General features: G+C 40.7%; 1 protein-coding gene across 13 annotated transcripts in view; it reads left to right on the top strand.

Moving 5' to 3' along the window:
* FAM13A (family with sequence similarity 13 member A) overlaps window positions 1-25,625 on the top strand; it is a 447,586-nt gene that overhangs the window by 39,310 nt on the left and 382,651 nt on the right. For 12 of the 13 annotated variants that reach the window (XM_086406445.1, XM_086406444.1, XM_086406422.1 and 9 more), the window contains exon 2: window positions 24,246-24,306. The exons of the other annotated variant lie outside the window; for it this stretch is intronic. The gene's annotated coding sequence lies outside the window, so the exon portion shown is untranslated. The remainder of the gene's footprint in view (window positions 1-24,245; window positions 24,307-25,625) is intronic. 13 annotated transcript variants of the gene reach the window in all.

Below are 25,625 nucleotides of genomic sequence, written 5' to 3'. Positions count from 1 at the left end.
TATTAAATGGTTATTTAACTATTTTTATATCTGAAGTAGTAGATAGAGCATAGGAGTCTGAGAGAGCTTGGTTCAAATCTTGGTTTCATTGCTTAATTAAGTAAATAATTTTGGGAAAATTATTTAATCTCTCTGATCCTTTTCTGTTTTATATGATAATAGTGCCTAAATCCTTGCTGAGAATAAAAGAATTAGTGGATGGAAAGTGATTAACTTAGTATCTGAAGCAGTAAAATACTGGAAAACATTCAACTGGGCTATGATAATTCTGTTTTATGAAGTGTTTCATTGAATACCCCTATTCTGGCTTAGTAATTAAGCCTTTTTTTGCATTTTTGAGAACTATTTTGTATTTTTTAGCTTTATTGAGACATAATTGACAAATATATAGTAAGATTTTTAAAGTACACACTATGAGCAATTTGATATACTCATATATTTTGAAAAGATCCCCAAGTCTAGTTAATTAAGACATCCTTCACCTCACATATTTATCTATTTTTGTGTGTGTGAGAACATTTAAGTTCTATACTCTTTGAAAATTTCAATTTTATAATGTTATCAGTTATTGTCACCATGTTTTACATTAGGTTCTCAGATCTTATTTATCTTATAGCCAGCAGTTCGTACTATTTACCAACCTCTCCCTGGTGGCTCAGATGGTAAAGAATCCACCTGCAATGTAGGAGACTGGGGTTCAATCCATGGGTTGGGAAGATCCCTTGGAGAAGGGAATGGGTACCCACTTCAGTATTCTTGCCTGGAAAAATCCCATGGACAGAGGAGCCTGGCAGGCTACAGTTCATGGGGTCACAAAGAGTCATACATGACTGAGGTACTCACTGTCACTTTCCCTATTTCCCCACCATACCATAGGATCCAGCGAACCCACTTCTGGGCGTTTATCACCAAAGGGAATGGAAACAGTATATCAAAGAGATATCTATATTCCCACATTCATTGCAAAGTTATTCACAGTAGCCAAGATATAGAAAGAAATAAGTGTTCTGATAATGGATAAATGGATAAAGAAGATATGGTGTATTTTTCAGCCATGGAAAAGAAGGAAATCTTACCATTTGCAACAAAATGAATGGGCCTTGAAGGCATTATGTTAAGTGAAATAAGCCAGATAGATAAAGACAAAAAAACTGTAAGGTATCACTTGTGTATGGAATCTGGAAGAAAGAAAAAGTCAGACTCATAGAAACAGACTATATTATGTGTTAAGGCTGAGAAACTGCTTTGCGCCATGACTTTGCCAGTCATACCTATTTGCTCTCAGATCTGTCTGCCTTCCCTCCCAAGCTCTGTTCTGCGCAAAGGGAGTTAACCCCTGCAACTGTTTCCTAGAACCCCTTGCTACCTAGCTTCTTCAGACTGTGAGAGACACTAAAGGCAGATTGAAAGATGAGAGAGGGGAGACAGGGAGGTGACAGTTCTTGCAGGATCTCCTCTGGGCACCAGCTACTGAGACTGCTGGTCTGGGTTCTGGTGGAATACCTCTTCCCAGTCTCCTAACCCCTACAGGCTGCCTCACCTTTCCCTATCTACTTTTTCCACTTTAATAGACTAGAGTGTTTCTAGTATAAATTATTCTGATTTGGGGACTCAGAAGTCCTTTTTAAAGTAACTTTTTAATAGTAATTAAGTTTTCAACATATAATGTTTTGCCCTATTACGATTTCAAAAACAAATCATTATTTAAGACAGAGAAAGTCTATATAGAGACTAAGAATTGAGGAAATTTTAGTTTCTTATTTTCCTCCAAAAGAAAAAAAAAAAAAATTGGCACAGTCACTCCGATCCCTACAATCAAACTGGTTTTCCATTGCATGAGATTGTATATTCTTTGTTTTAATGTAGAAATAAAAAACTAGATAAAGAGTTTTCTAACTTCATATACTATAATCTTTTAAGCATATGTATGGGGAACTTTGGGAGAATGCAATGGCACCCCACTCCAGTATTCTTGCCTAGAGAATCCTGTGGACAGAAGAGCCTGGTGGGTTGCCATCTATGGGGTCGCACAGTCAGACACGACTGAAGCGACTTAAGCAGCAGCAGCAGGGGGAGGTTTAAAAAGATGCAAAATTGAATAGATATATCTTGCATGCTAGTCACTCAGTTATGTCTGACTCTTTGCATTCCCATAAACTGTGGCCCACCAGGCTTCTCCATCCATGGGATTTTTCAGGCAAGAATACTAGAGTGGATTGCCATTTCCTACTTCAGGGGATCTTCCTGACTCAGGGATCAAATCCACGTCTTTTATGTCTCCTACAATGGCAGGTGGATTCTTTACCACCAAGCTACCTGGGAAGCCCAGATAGATATATCATCATAATGTTAATTAGATTATGCTGATTTTTCAAACTTGTACACTCTGTACAAACTCGGAAGTTTTATATCACTTTCTGGCTGCCAGACTTAGCTTATGAATTGGGTATGGAACTGCAGCCAAGACTGTTATCTACTGAACTGTCTTCCATTGTGGCATCCAAACACTCACAGTTTGGTCCTTGCATCGTTGTTGTCATTTAGTCACTAAGTCATGTCCGACTCTTTGCAACCCCATGAACTGCAACATACCAGCCTTCCTTGTCTTTCACTATCTTCTGGAGTTTGCTCAAACTCATGTCAGTTGAGTCAGTGATGCCATCCAACCATCTTATACTCTGCTGTCCCCTTCTCCTGTCCTCAATCTTTCCCAGCATCAGGGTCTTTTCCAGTGAGTTAGCTTTTTGTATCAGGTGGCCAAAGTATTTGAGCTTTAGCTTCAGCATCAGTCCTTCCAATGAATATTCAGGACTGATCTCCTTCAGAATGGACTGGTTGGATCTCCTTGCAGTCCAAGGGCCTCTCAAGAATCTTCTCCAACACCACAGTTCAAGAGCATCAATTCTTCAGCACTCAGCCTTCTTTATGGTCCAACTTGCATTAGCCCAGTTTTAACTGAAATTGCTACTATCCAGATTTGAGATGAAATTTCCAATATTTTAGAACATTTGAAAAGTAACCCAACACATTCGAGAAGGAAAGTAAACATACTTTCCATAAACTTGTCCTGCAAAAAGCAATATAGGTTCCAAACCAAGACTCCTGATGAATTTTTCATAAATTTTCATAATTTCATAGTTAACTAATATTAAGAAAAAAAATAAAATAAGCATTTATACTACCTCAAGAGTTTGAAAATCTATGAACTTATATAATTTCATAAAGTAGGTATTCTTATTCATATTTTTAAATGAAGAAATAGTTTAGAGAATTTAATTAACTTGGTTGTCGTACTATTTGTAAAAGGAGTAAAGATATAAACTCAGATCTCTGAAGGAATTCGTGCTTTTTATCACTATATGGTTTCTGGGTAGAGTAAATTCCCTTAAGAAAATACTTTAGCATTGCCTAAGTCAAGGTCATCCACCCTGGTCCTGGTGTCACCAGGATTTTCGCTGAAGCCTCTAATAGGTTAGGTTTTCTCTGAGTTCAGACCTCTTGTCACTGCTTCCACTTTTTCCCCTTCTATTTGCTATGAAGTGATAGGACCAGATACCATGATATTAGTTTTTTTAATATTGAGTTTCAAGCCAGCTTTTTCACTCTCCTGTTTCACCCTTATCAAGAGGCTCTTTAGTTCCTCTTAACTTTCTGCCATCTGCATATCTGAGAATGTTGATATTTCTCCCAGTAATCTTGATTCCTTCTTGTGATTTATCCAGCCTGGCATTACACATGAGGTACTTTGCATATAAATTAAATAAGCCAAGTGACAATATACAGCCTTGTCATACTCCTTTCTCAGTTTTGAACCAGTCTGTGTTTCATGTCAGCTTCTAACTGTTGCTTCTTGACCCACACACAGGTTTCTCAGCATATAGGTAAGGGAGTCTGGTACTCTTATCTCTTCAAGACTTTTCCATAGTTTGTTGTGATCCAGAGTCAAACATTTTAGTGTAGTCAGTAAAGCAGAAGTAGATGTTTTTCTGAAATTCTCTTGCTTTTTTTATGATCGAAATGATGCTGGCAATTTAGTCTCTGGTTCCTCTGCCTCTTTGAAACCCAGATTATACATCTGAAAGTTCTTGGTTCACATACAGCTGAGGCCTAGACTGAAGGATTTCCAGCATAACCATGGCAACATGTGAAATGAGTGCAAATGTATAGTAGTTTGAATGTTCTTTGGCATTGCCCTTTTCTGAGATTGGAATGAAAACTGACCTTTCCCAGTCCTGGGGCCACTGCTGAGTTTTCCAAATTTCCTGGCATAGTGAGTGCAGCACTGTCACAGCATCATCTTTTAGGATTTGAAACAGCTCAGCTGGAATTCTATCACTTCCACTAGCTTTGTTCATAGTAATATTTCCTAAGGCCCACTTGACTTCACACTCCAGGATGTCTGGCTTCAGGTGAGTGAACACACCATCATGGTTATCTGGGTCATTAAGACCTTTTTTGTACAGTTCTTCCGTGTATTCTTGCCACCTCTTCTTAATCTCTTGTGCTTCTGTTATGTCTTTGCTGTTTCTGTCCTTTATCATGCCCATCCTTTCATGAAATGTTCCCTTGCTATCTCTGGTTTTCCTGAAGAGATGTCTAGTCTTTCCCATTCTATTGTTTTCTTGTATTTCTCTGCAGTGTTCATTTAATGAAGTGTTCTTATCTCTCCTTGCTATTCTCTGAAACTCTGCATTCAGTTGAGTATATCTTTCCCTTTCTCCTTTGCCTTTTGCTTCTCTTCTTTCCTCAGCTAATTGTAAAGCCTCTTCAGACAACCACTTTGCCTTCTTGCATTTCTTTTTCTTTGGGATGGTTTTGGTCACTGCCTCCTATACAATGTTGTGAACCTCCATCCATAGTTCTCCAGGCACCTGGTCTACTAGATCTAATTCCATGAATCTATTCATCACCTTCACTGTATAATGGTGAGGGATTTGATTTAAGTCATACCTTAATGGCCTAGTGGTTTTCCCTACTTTCTTCAGTTTAAGCCTGAAATTTGCAATAAGGAGCTCATGATCTGAACCACAATCAGCTCCAGGTCTTGTTTCTACTGACTATAAAGAACTTGTCCATCTTTAGCTGCAAAGAACATAATCAATTGGATTTTGATATTGACCATCTGGGGATGTCCATGTGTAGAGCCGTCTCTTGGGTTGTTGGAAAAGGATGTTTGCTATGACCCATGTGTTCTCTTTATAAAACTCTGTTATCCTTTGCCCTGCTTCATTTTGTACTCTAAGGCTAAACTTGCCTGTTATTCCAGGTATCTCTTGATCTCCTATGTTTGCATTCCAGTCCTCTATGATGAAAAGGACATCTTTTTCCAGTGTTAGTTCTAGAAGGTGTTATAGAACAACCCCTCTGAGAACAACAGTAATCCAAAACTAACAACATCAAATGCCAGCAAGACCGTAGAGCAACAGGAACTCTCTGTTCATTGCCAGAAGAAATGTAAAATGGTACAGCCACTTTGGAAGACAATATGTCAGATTCTTACAAAACTAATATTTAACCATACAAAACTAACATATAATCCAAGAATCACTCTCCTTGATATTTACCCAATGAATTTAAAATTTTTATCTCCACAAAAACTTGTACATGGATGTTTATAGCAGTTTTGTTCATAATTGTTAAAACTTGGAAGCAACAAGATACCCTTAAATGCATATTAATAAGTGAAAAGGCAAATCTGAAAAGACTACATACTATATGATTGCAGCTATATGGCATTCTGATGGCAAAACTATGGAGACAATGAAAAGGTCATTGGTTGCTAGGGGAAGTGGGGGAAAGTATAAATAGGTGAAGCACAGAGGATTTGTAGGGCAGAACTACTGTGTATGATATTATAATTGTGACTACATGTGAAAACCTAGAAAATGGACAACTCCAAAAGTAAACCTTGGTGTAAAATATAGATTCTGGGTGATAATGATATGTCAATTTAGGTTCATTGATTAAAACAAATGCACCACTCTGGTGGGATATCGATGGTAGGAGAGACTGTGCCTGTATGGTGACAGTGGGTATATGGAGACTCTATACTTTCTTCTCAGTTTTGCTGTGAACATAAAACTACTCTAAAAACTAAATTCTGTTGATTTTTATATATAACAATGCAGTGCTAAGTTGCTTCAGTCATATCCGACTATTTGTGACCCCATGGACTATAGCCCACCAGTCTCCTCTGTCCATGGGATTCTCCAGGCAAGAATACTGGAGTAGGTTGCCATTTCCTTCTCCAGGGGATCTTCTCAACCCAGAGATAGAACCTGTGTCTCCTATATCTGCTGCACTGGCAGGCAGGTTCTTTACCATTAGTGCCACCTGGAAAGATATATATATGTGTGTGTGTGTGTGTATATATATATACACATACACACATGCTGAGAAGCCAAATCAGATGAAAGGAAATATTCAAAGCTCTTATTTTGAAATAGGAAAACAGACCAAATTTATGTTGCATAGGAAGAGAAGGAAATTAACCCTTATGAAAATCTGCTTACATAATAACTCTCTTTACAATTTTTACAACCTTTCTGTAAGTATTATATTCAGTTCAGTTGCTCAGTCATGTCCAACTCTTTGCAACCCCATGGGCTGCAGCATGCCAGGTTTCCCTGCTGCTGCTGCTGCTAAGTCGCTTCAGTCATGTCCGACTCTGTGTGACCCCATAGATGGCAGCCCACCAGGCTCCCCCGTCCCTGGGATTCTCCAGGCAAGAACACTGGAGTGGGTTGCCATTTCCTTCTCCAATGCATAAAAGTGAAAAGGCAAAGTGAAGTCGCTCAGTCGTGTCCAACTCTCAGCAATCCCATGGACTGCAGCCCACCAGGCTCCTCTGTCCATGGGATTTTCCAGGCAAGAGTAGTGGAATGGGGTGCCATTGTCTTCTCCTGTCCATCACCAACTCCCAGCACTTGCTAAGACTCATGTGTATTGATTCGGTGATGCCATCCAACTATTTCATCCTCTGTCGTCCCCTTCTCCTCTTGCCTTAAATCTTTCCTTGCATCAGGGTCTTTTCAAATGAGTCAGTTCTTCACATCAGGTGGCCAAAGTATTGGAGTTTCAGCTTCAGCATCAGTCCTTCCAATGAACACTCAGGACTGATTTCCTTTAGGGTTGACTGGTTTGATCTCCTTGAAGTCCAAAGGACTCTCAAGAGTCTTCTCCAATACCTCAGTTCAAAAGCATCAGTTCAGCACTCAGCTTTCTTTATAGTCCAACTCTCACATCTATACGTGAATAATGGAAAAACCATAGCTTTGACTAGATGGACCTTTGCTGGCAAAGTAATGTCTTTACTTTTTAATAGGCTGTCTAGACTGGTCATAGCTTTTTTTCCAAGGAGCAAGCGTCTTTTAATTTCATGGCTGCAATCACCATCTGCAGTGATTTTGGAGCCCAAGAAATAAAGTCTGTCACTGTTTCCATTTTTTCCCCATCTATTTGCCATGAAGTGATGGGACCGGATGCCATGATGTTCGTTTTTTGAATGTTGAGTTTTAAGCCAGCTTTTTCACTCTCCTCTTTCACTTTCATCAAGAGGCTCTTTAGTTCCTCTTTGCTTTCTGCTGTAAGGATGGTGTCATTTGCATTTCTGAGGTTATTGATATTTCTCCCAGCAGTCTTGATGCCAGTCAAGTTTACATATGTATCTTTGGGCTCAATGTTTCTGAAAAGATACATAAATCTGTTTTATCTTTACAAAGTGAAAGTGTTAGTTGCTCAGTCATGTCTGATGCTTTGTGACAGCATGGACTGTAGCCTGCCAGGCTCCCCTGTCCATGGAATTCTCCAGGCAAGAATACTGGATTGTGTTGCCATTCCCTTTTCCAGGGGATCTTCCTGCCCCGGGGATTGAACCCAAGACTCCTGCATTGCAGGTGGTTTCTTTACCGATTGAGCCACCAGGGAAGTTTTATCTTTAGAGAACAACTTGATTGCCACGCACATAAAATGCCCATGATATGCGGCTTTCTGGGATTCAAGGTACTGGGCCCATATATTCATGATGTCTGCTCAAGACAGCATGAAATTCTTGAACACTTTGAGGACGTTTTCTTTTTCTGTTGATCGATCAGCTATCTGAATGAGAAAAAAAGAGAGATAAATATGAAAATAGAAACTCCATTACCTCTTTCCCAGGCTCCCACAGTTTTCAGTGCGGTGTCTATGAAGCTGCTCTAAGAGCACGGTGTAGGCTAGGGGAGAGAACAGTGGCAGCTGCTCTAAGAACACGGTGTAGTCTAGGGGAGAGAACAGTGGCTTCAGCAGCAGACATCATAGCTGCAGTTCTGGTCCAGCCATTTACCAGCAGGCCTCAGGTGTGTTAAGCAACCAGCTGGGCCTCCATGACTCTCTTTGTAAATGGGAATAATGTTTAGACCATATACTTATTACATGCATTACCTAGCATGCAGATTCAGAGAAGGCAATGGCACCCCACTCCAGTACTCTTGTCTGGAAAATCCCATGGACGGAGGAGCCTGGTAGGCTGCAGTCCATGGGGTCGCTGAGGGTCGGACACTACTGAGCAACTTCACTTTCACTTTTCACTTTCATGCGTTGGAGAAGGAAATGGCAACCCACTCCAGTGTTCTTGCCTGGAGAATCCCAGGGACGGGGGAGCCTGGTGGGCTGCCATCTATGGGGTCACCCAGAGTTGGACACGACTGAAGCGACTTAGCAGCAGCAGCAGCAGCAGCATGCAGATTTTTGAAAGCTTTTTATTTTGAACTAAAATGGGCCAAGCATGGTATGTTTCATACTTCTTAAAATAACCACCAAGCTACTTCATGTATCTAACACTTTGAATGATACCAAGCCCTCTCCAAATTTTTAGATGGTTGACAATAAAGTAGATACAAGAAAAGGAGTCAACAGAAGAGGCTCTTCAAAGATTTGTGAATGTTAAAAGGATTGGCAGTTGAGTATTTCAAGAAATCTTCATTTCAGTAGAAAATCCATAATAGAATTAAGATGTATCTTTGAAGGCACAATGAGTTACTCAAAGAATGCTCCAGTGATCGAAAAGTATACTTGCTTGTGTGGGGGAAGGTCCCTGGGGAAATTCTGGAGCCTGTTTCAATATCTGATATAAAAGCCAACAGTGCCTTCCATGATGTGGGTGTTCAGTAATCAGAGTCAGAATCTTACAGATAAAAAGGACCTTTGAGATCAAAGTAACTAATTATGATTGACATTCCCTCCTGAAAACACACTGAGAGCACATATAAGCAACGTGAGTTTTCACACATTTTTACTATCAGAGTAAAATCTGCTTTGGGACACAGAGCAGTGGTTTTCAGGATATTCCTGTAATTCAAAAAAATAAAGCCTCATCATTTCATGGTCCATTAACTGGAATCTATTTTGCACAAGTCTAACATCACTTTCTACAACTTTAGCTAATGCATACAGATAAGTTATATCACAGAAGATACTTGACTTTTTAATCTGTACTATGAATCTCCATCTCCCTGAAATCACTGTTAAAATCTTTTATTTCACTAATCAGAGATACTCGAATTTAATGTTCTTCACCGAAAGACTTATATTGCACGGAAAAAGACCTAACATATTGTTCTAACTCAACCATAAAACAAGATCAGATAATGAGGTATAGATCTCTGCTGGCTTGTGTGAGTCACATATTTTCCAGTAAATGGAAAATCAAGAGCATTTTGAAGAGATGCAGACGGGAAAGGGCAGAACTTCATTATAAAAGCCCTGAGCTCAAAGACTATATGTGAAATGTCACAAAATTCATTTGCTATAATATTTCAGTTATTATTTTAGTAGCACAAAGGCAGCTAATTTCATCTCATAGTTTCATGTCATGCTGGAAAGAATGCATACTAATCAGAGATAAAATTCACCAGCCAGGAGTTCAGAGCCAGTTACCACTGACTCCTTAGAGGATGTAGTGTCTAAGGAGATACCATTGCCCCCACCCACAAATTGATGACATTTGAGTGCCTGTAAAAGACAAATACTTGTGTGAATGAGTTTAAACAGAAGGTGCTTAAAGTAATTACACTTTAGGCTGCTAATTTTACAAAAAATTTTTGTTTGCTTAAATATGTTCTGGGCTCCAGCTTCCAATTAGTAGTTGATCTAAGTATTTTATTTAGCATCTCCCTCAAACTGGATATTGTTTTAAGTGTCTTTAATGTTAACTCATTTACACCACCCAAGGATTCCCCTAAGAATGGCTAAGAAATGACACAGAAGAATTTGAACCCAAGAAGTCTTGCTCTGGAGTCCATGCACTTACCTGCTATGTTATGCCAACTCTTTCAAACACTTTGCCTGTTATAGATCCAACTGTAGAATGCCTTGGAGAAGGAAATGGTAACCCACTCCAGTATTCTTGCCTGAAGGATCCCATGTACAGAGGAGCCTGGCAGGATACAGTCTGTGGGGTCACAAGAGACAGATACGACTTGGTGACTAACCCACCACCACCTTAAGTGGGCTTCCCTGGTGGCTCAGACTGCAAAGAATCTGCCTGCAATGTGGGAGACCCAGGTTCGATCCCTGGGTCAGGAAGATCCCCTGGAGAAGGGAATGGCTACCCACTCCAGTATTCTTGCCTGGAGAATTCCATGAACAGAGGAGCCTTGAGGGCTATAGTCCATGGGGTTGCAAAGAATCAGACACGACTGAGTAACTAACACACATAAAATGCCTACTAATCAGAGATACAATTCACCAGCCAAGAGTTTAGAGCCGGTTACCACTGCCTTAAGGAGCTCCCCTGACTCATTAGAGAATGAAGTGTCTAAATGACATTCCAGTGCCTGTAGAAGACAAATGTTTGTGTAAAAGAGTTGATATAGTTTATAAAGTTTGTAATAATTTATATGGTTTATAATATATCACTTCTGTACTCACTGAGTGTCAGGTGCTGTGCTGAGCTCTTTATGTGATTAATAGCTTTTTATTCCCCTATCAACCCTGTGGGATAAGACTACATTTAACTGATGAGAAAGTGAGCCCAGAGAGGCATGGTCCTTTGTTGATCATCACACTGCCAGGGGGTGACAGAAATGAGACCAATCCCAGGTCTGGCTGTGGCCAAAGTCCACAGTGTAACTAACAAGTTCTGCTTGTCATTTTTAAGAAAGGGGCCAAGGAATCCCTTGAGGAAATATGGACAGGAAAATGCCAAAATTTTAGGCTAATTGTGCTTTTACAATACTTTCTGTATAAATCTTGAAAATGAAGTAATTCTAGAGCAGGAAGGACTTTGATAACATCTAAGCCCCAGCCCCCTCCTTTTATTGATGAGGGCCCGAGACTCAAGAACTCTCGCAAAGTCACAGAGATACAAAGCCAGAACCACTGCCAACTGAAGTTTTGTTCCAGAACTCCATGGCACTTTTTGGTAGCAGTGCAACCCAAGTCATATAGCAATTTGGATTATAAGTGAAAACATCTATATCTAATTCCAAACTATAAATTTTGTTATCTGTGTGGAGCTCAATAAACCTTCCTTTGCTGAAATTATCCTTTTGGACTGTATTACAATAGCTTAAAGGTCATTTATTCATGCTTGCTGAAGCATTTTCAATGACTGGATGAAAATATTTATGTTTACACTGTTTCCTGATTTTTAATGTATCCTTTGGGTTTAAAAAAATTCACTTGTCATCCTGTTTGTCTTTAAAGATACTGTTTTATTGAAGGGAAAAAAAGAGATGTACTTCTTAAAAGCCTATAAATCCTCCATGCTTTTAGTTGTGATTATTACTGTAACAAAAGAAAGACAAGAGCTTTTAACCTGAGACAATCACCTTTTTTTCCCCGCTATTCATTGTGTGACCCAAGTTCATTTCTGTGCCAATTCCCTGCATACCTCAGAAGTCTCTACCTCCTGCTTATATCCTTTGTGAGTCTGAGGTTGTTGCCTCCTTGTTCCCAGTCATTTCTGGGCCCTCTGCCATGTTCTTCCTTACCTTGACCTGGTGTTCTTGCCTAAGTGGAGAGAGTGGATGTGGGGAGCAGCATGCTCCTTTTCTCAGCATGGAGATTTCTCAAGTCCTTCAGCAGTAAACAAAGATAGAGACAGCATTGATGGAAATGCTATGGCTGCTGTAAAAAGAGACAGAATCCTCCCAGGTCAACTGCCTGACCACTTAGCTGATTTTCTTAAGATTTAAGAATATAGACCGGTGCTCCCTTCATGGAAATTTGGTTTATTATGAGTGACACAATGGAGTTTATGTTTCATTGAAGAAGTTATAGTCTGAGCCCAGGTGGTATATCACCATTTAAACCCCCCAGATGTCAAAATGACACATAACTGGAGGTGGGTGGGAAGGTGAGGTTGGGAAAAGGGGTCAGTGGATAAACAGGAACAGCTTCCTCAGGGCAAATGACTCAGTTATTAAGACCCCCAGAAGTTTTCTGGACAGAAAAGAGAGAAATTGAAGGAGAGGTTGTTCAAGAGGAAAGAGGTGGGGTGAGGGTAGAGGGCACCGCATCACTTGCTCAGTCACTTAGTCCTATCCTACTCTTTGGGACCCCATGGACTGTAACCCACCAGGCTCCTCTGTCCATGGAATTTTCCAGGCTAGAATACTGGCGTGGGTTGCCATCTCCTCCTCCAGGGAATTCTTCTGTCCCAGGGTTCAAACCCGCATCTCTTGCATCTCCTGCATGGGCTGGTGGGTTCTTTACCACTGCACCACCTAGGAAGGCATCATATCACTACTCAAGGCTAATGTGGTCCTATCTGCTTCTGTGCCTGGGATGTACCTGGGGAGCTCACTGGTCCCCTCAGTGTCTCCCATCACTGGCCAATCTCAGTGAGAGGGTGTGTCTTTTCTGGGCCCCTTACAGCCCCGGTGGAAAAGGAGCTGGAGGGCATGGGAGGTTCTGTTCCCTTTGTTATTTCATAAGTGAACTTGGATTTGGATGACACTGTCTTCAGTACATCTCTGACTGCCTAAAGTGGGATAGGCGGGGCCATCAGTCAGATGGCATTTGTCATTGTCACCAGTTACCAGCACAGTACCTCACAAGAGGAGCCTCCTGTTCCCTCTGGAGAGGTGTCCCCATTTAGGAAATGTGAACTAAAGTAACCTCGCATGATAAAGTTCTCACATAAAACAGATATTTGATCCTTTTTTCCTTTTGAAAACTTCAGGGCATTTTTTTTTTATCCTTCTTCACATATTCTTATCTATTACTAAGTTAGTGAGACTTTTGAAATGTCATTGTCAGCATTTTCAGGCTATGATTTTCCTGTCTGATTAACAAAGGCCTCTTGTACTTTCTCTCCCTGCTTTCAGAAAGGTGAGTGCACTTGATTTATTCGTGATATTCACAGGGAGCTTGCAGTCTCAGCCTCCTACTGCTGACTTTCTGAACTTGACCTTGGGATGGTCCAGAAATTACATGTATCTATTTAGATAAGGTAGTGACAAGTACCTTTATGTTGAGTTGGTCTGATTGAGCACATTGATGTATAAGCCGGATAAATTTCTCCTACATTCTTCATTTTATTTTATTTTAAAAGCAACTCTCCTTCACCCTTCAGAATTGACATGTATTGACATTCATCAAATGGTTTTCTTGCTTTAGTTTGGAGCTAAGATACTAGCAAGGAATAGCCAGCAACTGAAAATTTCAACTAAAGCTGATGTATGGAATGCTTATGGAAAAGGAAATGGCAACCCACTCCAGTATTCTTGCCTGGAGAATCCCATGGAAGAGGAGCCTGGCAGGCTACAGTCCATGTGGTCACATAGAGTCGGACACGACTGAGTGACTAACACACACACGGAATACTTTACCATAATAACAGCTCACTTCTTTGAGTACTTACTATTCAAAGTCAATGAAATAACGTTTTACATATATTATCCCAGTTAATCCTCACAACACCATGAGGTGGGTAGCCCATTTTACAGGTGAAAAACTGAAGCTCATGGACTATTTTTGGTTCATCATAGTCCCACAAGTAATATGTGAGGGAACAAGATTCATATTTAAAACTGATTCCAAAGCTTTTTACTGCCAAACACTTGATTCTACCTCAAGTAGAATGTAGTTAAATAATATTTTAGGATTATAAAAATGCAATTCAGTAGTTAAATGTGTCCTTTCTTCACACTGCAATACTTCCTTTCAGAGGAGAAAAATTAAAATACAAATTGGCAAGATTTCCCGATTTGTTGAACATGAGTCTCCGATTAGAGAACTATGTAAAATCATGTTGAAAGTTCAGTCTCTTCTTGGTATTATGTAGCTATTCCAGAGCAGCATCAAGAGCCATGGAACTAAAGACTTTTCCATTAACAAAATACTTCCTCTTTCTGTCCAGCTTGATTTAGCCCGTGTAGAAAATGCCAAAGCTGAAGGAAAGGCACTTGCCCCTGTTAGACACACTTTTTTCTTTGCGTTTTTCCCCCTTGACTTCTAAGAAACACCTATGAGTGTGTCTCATGAGAGTGAGTGTGTACCGCTGGAATGGGATGAGAGAGGGCAAGCAGGGTTCATCAGCATCTACCTTGCACTGAGCACTGCGTTTCTCATGTGTGCATGCTGAGTTGCTTCAGTTGTGTTTAACTCTTTGTGACCTAATGGACTGTAGCCCACGAGGCTCCTCTGTCACTGGGATTCTCCAGGCAAGAACACTGGGTGGGTTACCATGCCCTCCTCCAGGCGATCTTCCCAGCCCAGGGAGCAAACCTCCATCTCTCATGTGTCCTGCATTGGCAGGCAGGTTCTTTACCACTAGTGCCGCCTGGAAAGCCCTACATTTACTCAGTTAAATTCTGCATCAACCCCATGAGTTAAGTGATGTTGTTCCTATTTTATAGCTGAAGAAACCCAGGCTCAGAGAAGTCTAATAGCTTCTAAGTTGCAGCACTGGAAATCAAACCTAGGGTTAATCTGCTGCTGATCAAATAAATAAGTAAATACAAAATGTGGTATATGACATATAATTTTAGATCAGTAATTACACAAGATTTTCAGAATGTAGGATCTGTAATATCCTGCAAGATATCCTGGCAAGATGTCATAGACTTTTATTATCTAACGTATGGAGGCCATAATTATTTTTTTTTACAATTCATTACCTGGTTTTCTAATATAGTGCTTTACTATTAAGGCTCTGGAGACCCTTGTTTAAGCTTTAATTAAGCAGTTTACTTGAAATATGAGTATAAGACTTTAAGCTTGGCACAGAATATTACAAATTGAAATACCACTCAATATGTCATTATAAACCAGGCTGTTTGTTTTGGAGTGATGTTGATATTTACAAACCACTTGCCGATAAAAAGAAAGACTGTTTTATGCAAAAACATTAAAACATGGGCAATCGAGATTTCTATTCTTATTGTCTATTTCCAGTAAATGAAAGGCTCTGTTCATTCATGCAGGGCTTGATAGTTGTGGAAAAAATCATTCCCATCCAAGTCTCAAGCACACAGCAACAGAATAATTGCTAGTTTCAAGAACAAAAGAGCAGTTTGAAACCATCTGTTTGAGAGTGGACTTGCTATATCAAAGATTTCCTACTGGACAAATTTCTAGACAAGACAAAGCCTCCAGAAGGAGATAGAAAGTATGTATTTTGTGTTAATACATCATTCCAAAATTTGTCATTAGGCCTTTAAAAGTAACAAAAGCTGATTTTTCTATCGCTGTTTTTTTGGTTATATCTGTCTGTTATAATAGGAAGCAATTTTTCTATTTCTGGGGTTATTTCTTTTGAGTTCTCCTCAGCTACATTATACACAAATATGAAAATAAATGTGGCAAGACAGAAAGGCTCAGGCCTGAAGGTATTAAGACAGTTATAATGCTAGATCTTTGTGAAATTTCAAATGTAAGACATTCTGTTTCCTTAGGTATCAACTCAGATTTCTTCCTTCCCCAGTTTCAAGTAAAGAAGAAACCAAAAAAAGTATTTTCATAGGTAGGAAGAAAAGTTAAGTATTATTTACTCTTTTTTTCCAAACATATTAAATGATCTGTCTAAGGTCCTAGAATTATGAAAGAGTTAAAGAAAAAATTTACCTGATTTCAGTATCCTTACATTTTCCCCATTAAATTATCCTCCCTCTCTTAAGATTTTAGTATGTGAGAGGTTTAAATTGTACCTCTTTTTAGCCATGGACTAGATTTGTTGTAAATCATAGAAATTTTAGAGCTGGAATAATTTGTGTTGTAAATTTGAGATGGAAAGAAATCTGTGAAGCTGTGTTAGGTCTTGGATACTCATTTCTGCGTCAAGGACAGAACTGAAAAAACATTAACACTGAAACTTTGCTTCTTCAATAATTGGGCAAAGTTACTTGTGGTATATCCACATTTGTTTTTCCAACCTAATTTGAGTTTCTTCCATTCTATAACTAGAGAGTTTGGCTGGTTAGTTTGACTGCTCACTGCAATGCAAAGAAATGGACTTTGGGAATTACACAAGACTAGGCGTGTGTTGAAGCTGAAACTCCAATACTTTGGCCACCTTCCGATATGAAGAGCTGACTCATTTGAAAAAACCCTGATGCTGGGAAAGATTGAGGGCAGGAGGAGAAAGGGATGACAGAGGATGAGATGGTTGGATGGCATCACCGACTCAATGGACATGGGTTTGGGTAAACTCTGGGAGTTGGTGATGGACAGGGAGGCCTGGTGTGTTGCGCTTCATGGGGTCGCAAAGAGTCGGACATGACTGAGCAAATGAACTGAACTGAACCAAACCGAGGCCCAAGACTAGGTGTGATAGGAGCAACCAGCCTAATCTGTTTGAGAGATGTTAATACCTACTTCATAGTTGTTGAGAGAGATTAATACCTACTTCATAGTTACATTTAGTGATGTAATACTTGTCAAAAATCTAGCATAGGGTTCTGGCACATTCTAGGCACATCTGTTACTAACTCCCTTCCTTATTTCTCCTGAGTATGAAACAAATCTAGCATTTAATCTGTTTGCATGTGTTTACCTCTGTGTTTATTCTTGAGGCTTCTCCTACATGTGAGCGTTTTATATCTCAGCTCACTGGGAGCTCCCACTCTTTAAGGGCAAGAACCACGAGTCTCTCATTGAACCATAAGGTCTCTGGATATGAGTGTTGTTTTTTTTTTGAAAGAAAGGGTGGGGCTTGTAGTAGTATCAGGAGGTAACTTTCTGAATGTTCCTGTCTTGTCCTCCGAAAAACTCTTTTTTTGATAGTATCTGCTATAAGGGCTGAAAGTGAAAGTGAAATGGCAACCCACTCCAGTGTTCTTGCCTGGGGAATCCCAGGGACGGTGGAGCCTGGTGGGCTGCCGTCTATGGGGTCGCACAGAGTCGGACACGACTGACGCGACTTAGCAGCAGCAGCAGCAGCAGCAGCAGCTATAAGGGCTGTATTAAAAGGATTCTGAAGTCATTGGAAAGACTCTCTGGTCGACTGTTGCCATTGGCACAAAGGGTAAAGGCAAAGATGGCACTCTTGTCATGAATGAGTCATCCTTGTTATGAATTCATGGGGGAAGGCAGCTGGACTAAGTTAATCTTTGAAGTCCTGTCCCTGCACCAATAGCTAATGGAGGCCTTCATATGCAGTAGATCCTCAATCTGTATTTCTTCACTTCATGTATAAATAAAGTACATAGCAAGCAGTATGTGCCTGAAAGTGATGAATCAATAAGAAAAATCTAGACAAAAGTGAATATAGATGCTTTAAAGCCATTATCTGTCAAGTGGATCAGCAAAATTCAAGGATTTAAAGAGAAAGGAATACCTGTGAGATTTTCTTTAAAATGTGTTGGACTGGGAATTCCCTCTTCTAGTAACACAGGAACACAATTTTAAATCATGCATTGCATAAAATGCCATTTATGTGTGGCATTAATTCCTCCCACTATGATGCAGATCACTTCCATTTGTTATGTCCAAGTTGAAATATTAACTCTGAGAATATATTCTCTATAGTAATCCTTCCAGGATACTCCCAACTACATCTCCTGGCACTGCTTTAGTGATGGGATAATGTGTGGGGATGTAATAGGACCACATAAAATTTAATAACTCTCCAGAAGTGTTCTCCTAAATGAGCTATTCAGATCAGCCAATTAAGGAAAATCAGGTGGATATTTGTTATTGAAAAGACTCTGTACATAAATAGGGAGAAAGGAAATGGGGGAAGGTATCAAAAATTCCTTTGTTTTGTTCTTGAATAGAACTTTGGTGTGTCACAATATGAATTTTCTGCAACCCGAGGTTATGCAGTGTAAAGGGTCTTTTCTTTTTAAGTTGTCTCAGTGGGTGGCATATATGAGTCGATTAGAATCCATGTGGAAAATCTTCACCTGATGTTCTCTGTCTGCCCGTTCACTTTGGCATAGCCAAAAACAATGGTATGCTGTTTGTGTGCCTGGGAACTTAACTCTGTGATATAACTGTTTTTGACCAGAGTTTCAAAACTGAGCTTCTATACACATGTTGATTAACACAAAAGTGCCACCTATAGATTGATGATAAATTACATGAATACCTGTGATTCTTATTCTTTCAGGATCATACTTTTAAGGAATCTATAGTCCAATTAACATCAACAAGGAAAACTTGGTGATTGCAGTCACTTATCACAGGTAGTACTCCTGCCTGGAAAATCCCAAGGACGGAGGAGCCTGGTGGGCTGCAGTCCATGGGGTCGCTAAGAGTCAGACACGACTGAGCGACTTCACTTTCACTTTTCACTTTCATGCATTGGAGAAAGAAATGGCAACCCACTCCAGTGTTCTTGCCTGGAGAATCCCAGGGATGGGGGAGCCTGGTGGGCTTCCGTCTCTGGGGTCGCACAGAGTCAGACACGACTGAAGCGACTTAGCAGCAGCAGCAGCATCACAGGTAGTTAGTGGAAAAGAAGGACTGGATTCCACATATCCTCAGTTCAGTTCAGTCGCTCAGTCGTGTCCAACTCTTTGCAACCCCATGAACCGCAGCACGCCAGGCTTCCTTGTCCATCACCAAATCCCTGAGTCCACCCAAACTCATGTCTATTGAGTCAGTGATGCCATCCAACCATCTCGTCCTCTGTCGTCCCCTTCTCCTCCTGCCCTCAATCCTTCCCAGCATCAGGGTCTTTGCCAATGAGTCAGTTCTTCAAATCAGGTGGCCAAAGTATTGGAGTTTCAGCTTCAACATCAGTCCTTCCAATGAACACCCAGGGCTGATCTCCTTTAGGATGGACTGGTTGGATCTCCTTGCAGTCCAAGGGACTCTCAAGAGTCTTCTCCAACACCACAGTTCAAAAGCATCAATTTGGCGCTCAGCTTTCTTTATAGTCCAACTCTCACATTCATACATGACTACTGGAAAAAACATAGCCTTGACTAGACAGACCTTTGTTGATAAAGTAATGTCTCTGGTTTTTAATATGCTGTCTAGGTTGGTCATAACTTTCCTTCCAAGGAATAAACATCTTTTAATTTCATGGCTGCAATCACCATCTGAAGTGATTTTGGAGCCCCCCAAAAATAAAGTCAGCCACTGTTTCCACTGTTTCCCCATCTGTTTGCCATGAAATGATGGGACCAGATGCCATGATCTTAGTTTTCTGAATGTTGAGCTTTAAGCCAATTTTTTCACTCTCCTCTTTCACTTTCATCAAGAGGCTCTTTAGTTCTTCTTCACTTTCTGCCATAAGGGTGGTGTCATCTGCATATCTGAGGTTATTGATGTTTCTCCTGGCAGTCTTGATCCCAGCCTTTGCTTCTTCCAGCCCAGCATTTCTCATGATGTACTCTGCATAGAAGTTAAATAAGCAGAGTGACAGTATACAGCCTTGACATACTCCTTTTCTTATTTGGAACCAGTCTGTTGTTCCATGTCCAGTTCTAACTGTTGCTTCCTGACCTGCATACAGATTTCTCAATAGGCAGGTCAGGTGGTCTGGTATTCCCATCTCTTTTAGAATTTTCCACAGTTTATTGTGATCCACATAGTCAAAGGCTTTGGATAGTCAATAAAGCAGAAATAGATGTTTTTCTGGAACTCTCTTGCTTTTTCCATGATCCAGAGGATGTTGGCAATTTAATCTCTAGTTCCTCTGCCCACATATCCTAACACCTGACAGACTCAGTTTAGATCATCTCTATCTCTCTGCCTATTACTCTGTGTGAACTTACTCAAAGCTTTTCTGAATCTGTTTCTTTATATGTGTCATTATGAATGATAAAATCATTGATCTCATATTTCAAGATGCTATATAATTTAGAAATGTTATGTTAAGTACTTATTTTTGTGCCCAGCACAAATTAGGCACTCAATAAATAATAGTAGCTATTGTGATTTTATCATTATTATTATTCTTTCTCAGTCTAGTAGGAACAAAATGTTAATAGTTGCATAGGATTTGTCTTTCAGGATTGTATTTTGAAGCAATAATTCATACTTTTCAAAGTTAGGTAAGAGTCATTTAAAAATGTTATGGTAGCCAGCCTCCAGAATGGTCCCCAGTGATCCCAACCTGCTGATATTCACATGCATAAGTAATCTCATCCTGCATTGTACCAGTTAATCTGTGTGGCCACTATAATATAGCAAAAGGGACGGTATGTATGGTAGGTGGACTGCTGGCTCCTGAAATATATCTACACCCTAACTCCCACATCCCAAACCTATGACCATATTGAATAAATTACCTTACATGGAAAAAAGGACTTTGCAGAGGTGATTAATTCAAAGAAATTTGAGATGCGATTATCCTGGATTATCTGGGCCGGTCCAATGTAACGAAAAAGATTCTTACAAGATAAAAGAGGCAGTCAGAGATTTGAGGATGCTATGCTGAGGACTTTGAAGACAGAGAAAGGGCTATGAGCTAAGGAATGCGGATGGCCTCTAGAAGCTGAAACAAGGCAACGCCTAGAAGTGGACTCTCCTCTGAAAGGAACACAGCCCTTGTCCACACCTTGATTTTCGCTCAAAGAAACTCATTTTGGGCTTCTGGTCTCCAGAACTGTAATATCATAAATTTTTGTGTTGTTTAAGCGACTGAGTTTGCGGTAATTTGTCACAGCCACAATGGGAAACTCATACAGTACGTAACTTCCAAGATTAGGTCATACAAGACTGTGGCTTCCATCTTGGGTTCCATCTGTCTATCTTTTGCACAGCTCACTCTGGGGGAAACCAGTACAGTGTTGTAAGGACACCTAGGTAGCCTCAGGAGAGGCCCACATGCAAGGAACTGAAACCTACCCACAAACAAGGGAGCTCAGAAGCAGATTCTTTAGTCAAACCTCAGATAACTGCACCCCCAGGAGACAGCTTCATGAGAGACTGAGTCAGAACCACCCAGTTCAACCACTCCTATATTCCTGATCTATAGAAACTGTGAATAATGAATGCTTACTGCTTTAAATTGCCAATTTTCAGGGTAATTTTTAGTACTTCAACAGATAACTAATACAATATCCTATGTAGTTGCCTCCCACACACAATCAGGTTGCCTTGTGTGACCAGTAGACTACTGCAGAAGTGATGGTGTGAGACTTCTGAAGAAAAGCTTCTAAAAACTAGTGCAACCTCTTTAAACCTATGGAGAGTCAACTCTCGGGAAAGACAGATGCTATGTCATGAGGATACTCATGCAGCCGAAGGAGGAACCAGCTCTCCCATACTACCTTGTCACCATGTGAGAGCCAACTAGGAAGTATATCCTCCAGCTTTCAAAGATTCTAGCCCTTCTGCCTTTAAGTCTTTGATCCGAGGCCTCAGACATTGCTGAGCAGAGACCAGACATACCAGCTGTGTCCTCGATGAATTCTGGACCCACAGAAACTATGAGATAGGGAATGTCATTTTAACCCAATTAGTTTTTTTTTCTTTTTTTAATATAAATTTATTTATTTTAATTGGAGGTTAATTACTTTACAATATTATATTGGTTTTGCCATACATCAACATGAATCTACCATGGGTGTACATGTGTTCCCCATCCTGAACCCCCCTCCTTCCTCCCTCCCCGTACCATCCCTCTGGGTCGTCCCAGTGCACCAGCCCCAAGCATCCTGTATCCTGCATCGGACCTGGACTGGCGACTCGTTTCATACATGATATTATACATGTTTCAATGCCATTCTCCCAAATCATCCCACCCTCTCCCTCTTCCACAGAGTCCAAAAGACTGTTCTATATGTGAGTGTCTCTTTTGCTGTCTCACTTACAGTAACCCAATTAGTTTTGAGTGCTTTGTTATGTAGCAATGGATACCTAGTACACTTGTATTAAATATTTAATATTTCCCACTGCATTTTGGGCTTCCCTTATGGCTCAGCTGGTAAAGAATCTGCCTGCAATGTGGGAGACCTGGGTTCAATCCCTGGGTTGGGAAGATCCTCTGGAGAAGGGAAAGACTACCCACTCCAGTGTTCTGGCCTGAAGAATTTTATGGACTGTATAGTACATGGGGGTCACAAAGAGTCGGACATGACTGAGCAACTTTCACCTCACCTCACTGCATTTTGGGATTCCTTCGTGGCTCAGACAGTAAAGAATCCACCTGCAATGCTGAAGACCTGAATTCAATTCCTGGGTCGGAAAGATCCCTTGGGGAAAGAAATGGCCACCCACTCCAGTACTGTTGCCTGGAGCCTGGCCAGAGGAGCTACATGGACAGAGGAGCCTGGTAGGCTATAGTCCATGGGGTCACAAAGAGTCGGATATGACTGAGTGACTAACACTTTCACTTTTTCACTACATTTTAGAAAAATACTTTTTGATGTCTATAATGTAAGTGTATAAGTACCTTTTCAAAATGGCCAATTAGATGTGCAGACAACAATTCTCACATTCCTTTTCCTATAATCAGAATCTCTATTGATACTGTGTAAGGTGGAAGTGAAAGAGGAGAGTGAAAAAGTTGGCTTAAAGCTCAACATTCAGAAAACTAAGATCATGGCATCTGGTCCCATCACTTCATGGGAAATAGATGGGGAAACAGTGGAAACAGTGTCAGACTGTATTTTTGAGGGCTCCAAAATCACTGCAGATGGTGACTGCAGCCATGAAATTAAAAGACGCTCACTCTTTGGAAGGAAAGTTATGACCAACCTAGATAGCATATTGAAAAACAGAGACATTACTTTGCCAACAAAGTTTCGTCTAGTCAAGGCTATGGTTTTTCCAGTGGTCATGTATGGATGTGAGAGTTGGACTGTGAAGAAAGCTGAGCGCCGAAGAATTGATGCTTTTGAACTGTGGTGTTGGAGAAGACTCTTGAGAGTCCCTTGGACTGCAAGGAGATCCAACCAAGCCATCATAAAGGAGATCAGTCCTGGGTGTTCTTTGGAAGGACTGATGCTAAAGCTGAAACTCCAATACTTTGGGCACCTCATGTGAAGAGTTGACTTATTGGAAAAGACTCTGATGCTGGGTGGGATTGAGGGCTTTAGGAGAAGGGGACGAGAGAGGATGAGATGGCTGGATGGCATCACCGACTCGATGGACGTGAGTTTGGGTGAACTCCAGGAGTTGGTGATGGACAAGGAGGCCTGGCGTGCTACAATTCATGGGGTCGCAAAGAGTTGGACACGACTGAGCCACTGAACTGAACTGAACTGAAGATGGATATCAGAACTGATAACATGTAGCAGACTCGATTCTTGCTATATGTTTTGGACATATAACAGCTTTATTTTTATAGCCACAACTCACAAAGGCATAAATCTCCATAGCTGAGTTCACTTTGCTCACATATTCCTTATTTCATGTGGTTTTGATGTGTTGAAGGTATGCAAGAAATGAGGCTTATTGACAGAAGCTAATTAAAAGCAATGTTCAAGCGTAAGTCCTGCTCTCTTGGAAATTCAGTTGGTCTATTTAAACTCCAAATTTCATTTCTGGACAGCAGCCCTCTTACATGTTTTCCCTTTCCCTCATTCTCCCAAGTAAGAGGAAGAAGCTTACTTAATGTCGTGAAATGGGGCTGAGGAGACCCATCTAATCTGTGCATTATTCATCTTCTTTAAGCTGCAGTTCATCCAGCCTCACCTTGGGATGTTCTGTGTTCTCATTTCGCTGGCTGCTGAAGCTTCCGAGGCTAATGTAACTAGGAGCATCTGTTCTCTTCCACAGGCAGTTCCTGGTCTTCCCACTTTGCACACTGTCCCCACCTTGCTCTTGCCCTTGACTTATATTAGTGCTGCTAATCCACTGAAACTTTGCCATATTATCAAGTCACCCTGCAATCTCACAAACAGCATCTACTCTCTCCCCAGAATAGAGACCCTCAAGCAGGCACAGTGGCTTTCAATGCTCAGAACCTCCTCACGCATCACAGTGAGTATGGGAATTGACTTGTTTCCCTTCTATATGCTCTGGGACTGAGGGTCACTGGGGGGATGGGGACTAATTTTCTCAGTGAGCCTAGCTTCTCCAGCTTGTCTGTCAGAGTGCTACAGAATTTTAGAATACCTTCTTACTTACATGAATACAGGAACAATTCTTTATCTGTCTGGCTAAGAGGAAGCCTGGGAAATTGTTGTTGTTGTTGTTTTTACATGCTCTATGTAACCAATTAAATATGGGAGACCTAATCATCAGCAATTTAATCTTCTAACTTTTAGGTAGAATTAACATGAGTGATTTGTAAATTCAATCTATATGTATTCAACATGGAGCAATGCTAGATAAATGCATTTAAAGACCTTCTTAATCATGCCTACATGTGTGCATAGAATTGTGTTTTATTACAGTAAACATGCCTATTCATACCTTCCACAAAACAGCGTGCTGTATGTGGCACTGTGTCATGTACCAGACCACACAGCATTTATCATCAAGTCTAGCAAGACTGACATGATCCTGTTTCAACCCAAGGGCAGCTTTTGGGGGTAAGGGCCAAGGAGTCCTAAAAAAATTCAGCAATTCAGTCTATGCAAACAATGGAAGAAGAGAATGGAGAACATAATTAAAAGTCCTGTGTGCGTCTCCATAAACAAGGTCTCACTCCGGGCTGGGCCTCCATGGACACCCAGCCTTGAGCTGTATCTCTCAGGGGGAAACTCTCAGGAAAAGCCTGGGAGACAAGAGTTTCCGACCTCTATCACTGAGCTTATCCTATAAACCACTTTCTCTGGCCTCTTTCTTTCCCTGCCTTCACTTGCCACTGCTTATGCCTTCCTAGCAGTATAAAGAATGATAACGGCTAAGAGCACAGCTTCTAGAGACAGACATCTTGATTCCAGTTCCAGCTTGACCACTTATTAGCTGTGAGAACTGGTCATGTTACTTAGTTTTTCTTTGTGTTACTTTTCTGGTCTGTGAATAAAATGAGGATACTAGTATCCACCCCATTGGGCTGCTGTGGGAGACTAAATAAAATCTATATGTTAAGTCCTAATGCTGGGAAACAATAATTATTCAGAGAAGGCAATGGCACCCCATTCCAGTACTCTTGCCTGGAAAATCCCATGGATGGAGGAGCCTGGTGGGCTGCAGTCCATGGGGTCGCTAAGAGTCAGACATGATTGAGCGGCTTCACTTTCACTTTTCACTTTCATGCATTGGAGAAGGAAATGGCAACCCACTCCAGTGTTCTTGCTTATCATTATTTTCCCTCTATTTTGCCTTCCCACTCTCTATTAGTTAGCTCAGCT

Source organism: Bos grunniens, chromosome 6 (assembly GCF_055505025.1).
Source record: "Bos grunniens cultivar Pamir isolate PY7600 chromosome 6, Bosgru_T2T1.0, whole genome shotgun sequence".
NCBI classification, from domain to species: domain Eukaryota; kingdom Metazoa; phylum Chordata; class Mammalia; order Artiodactyla; family Bovidae; genus Bos; species Bos grunniens.
The sequence above is the reverse complement of the archived record's forward strand: the minus strand, read 5'-3'. Positions and strand labels throughout refer to the sequence as shown.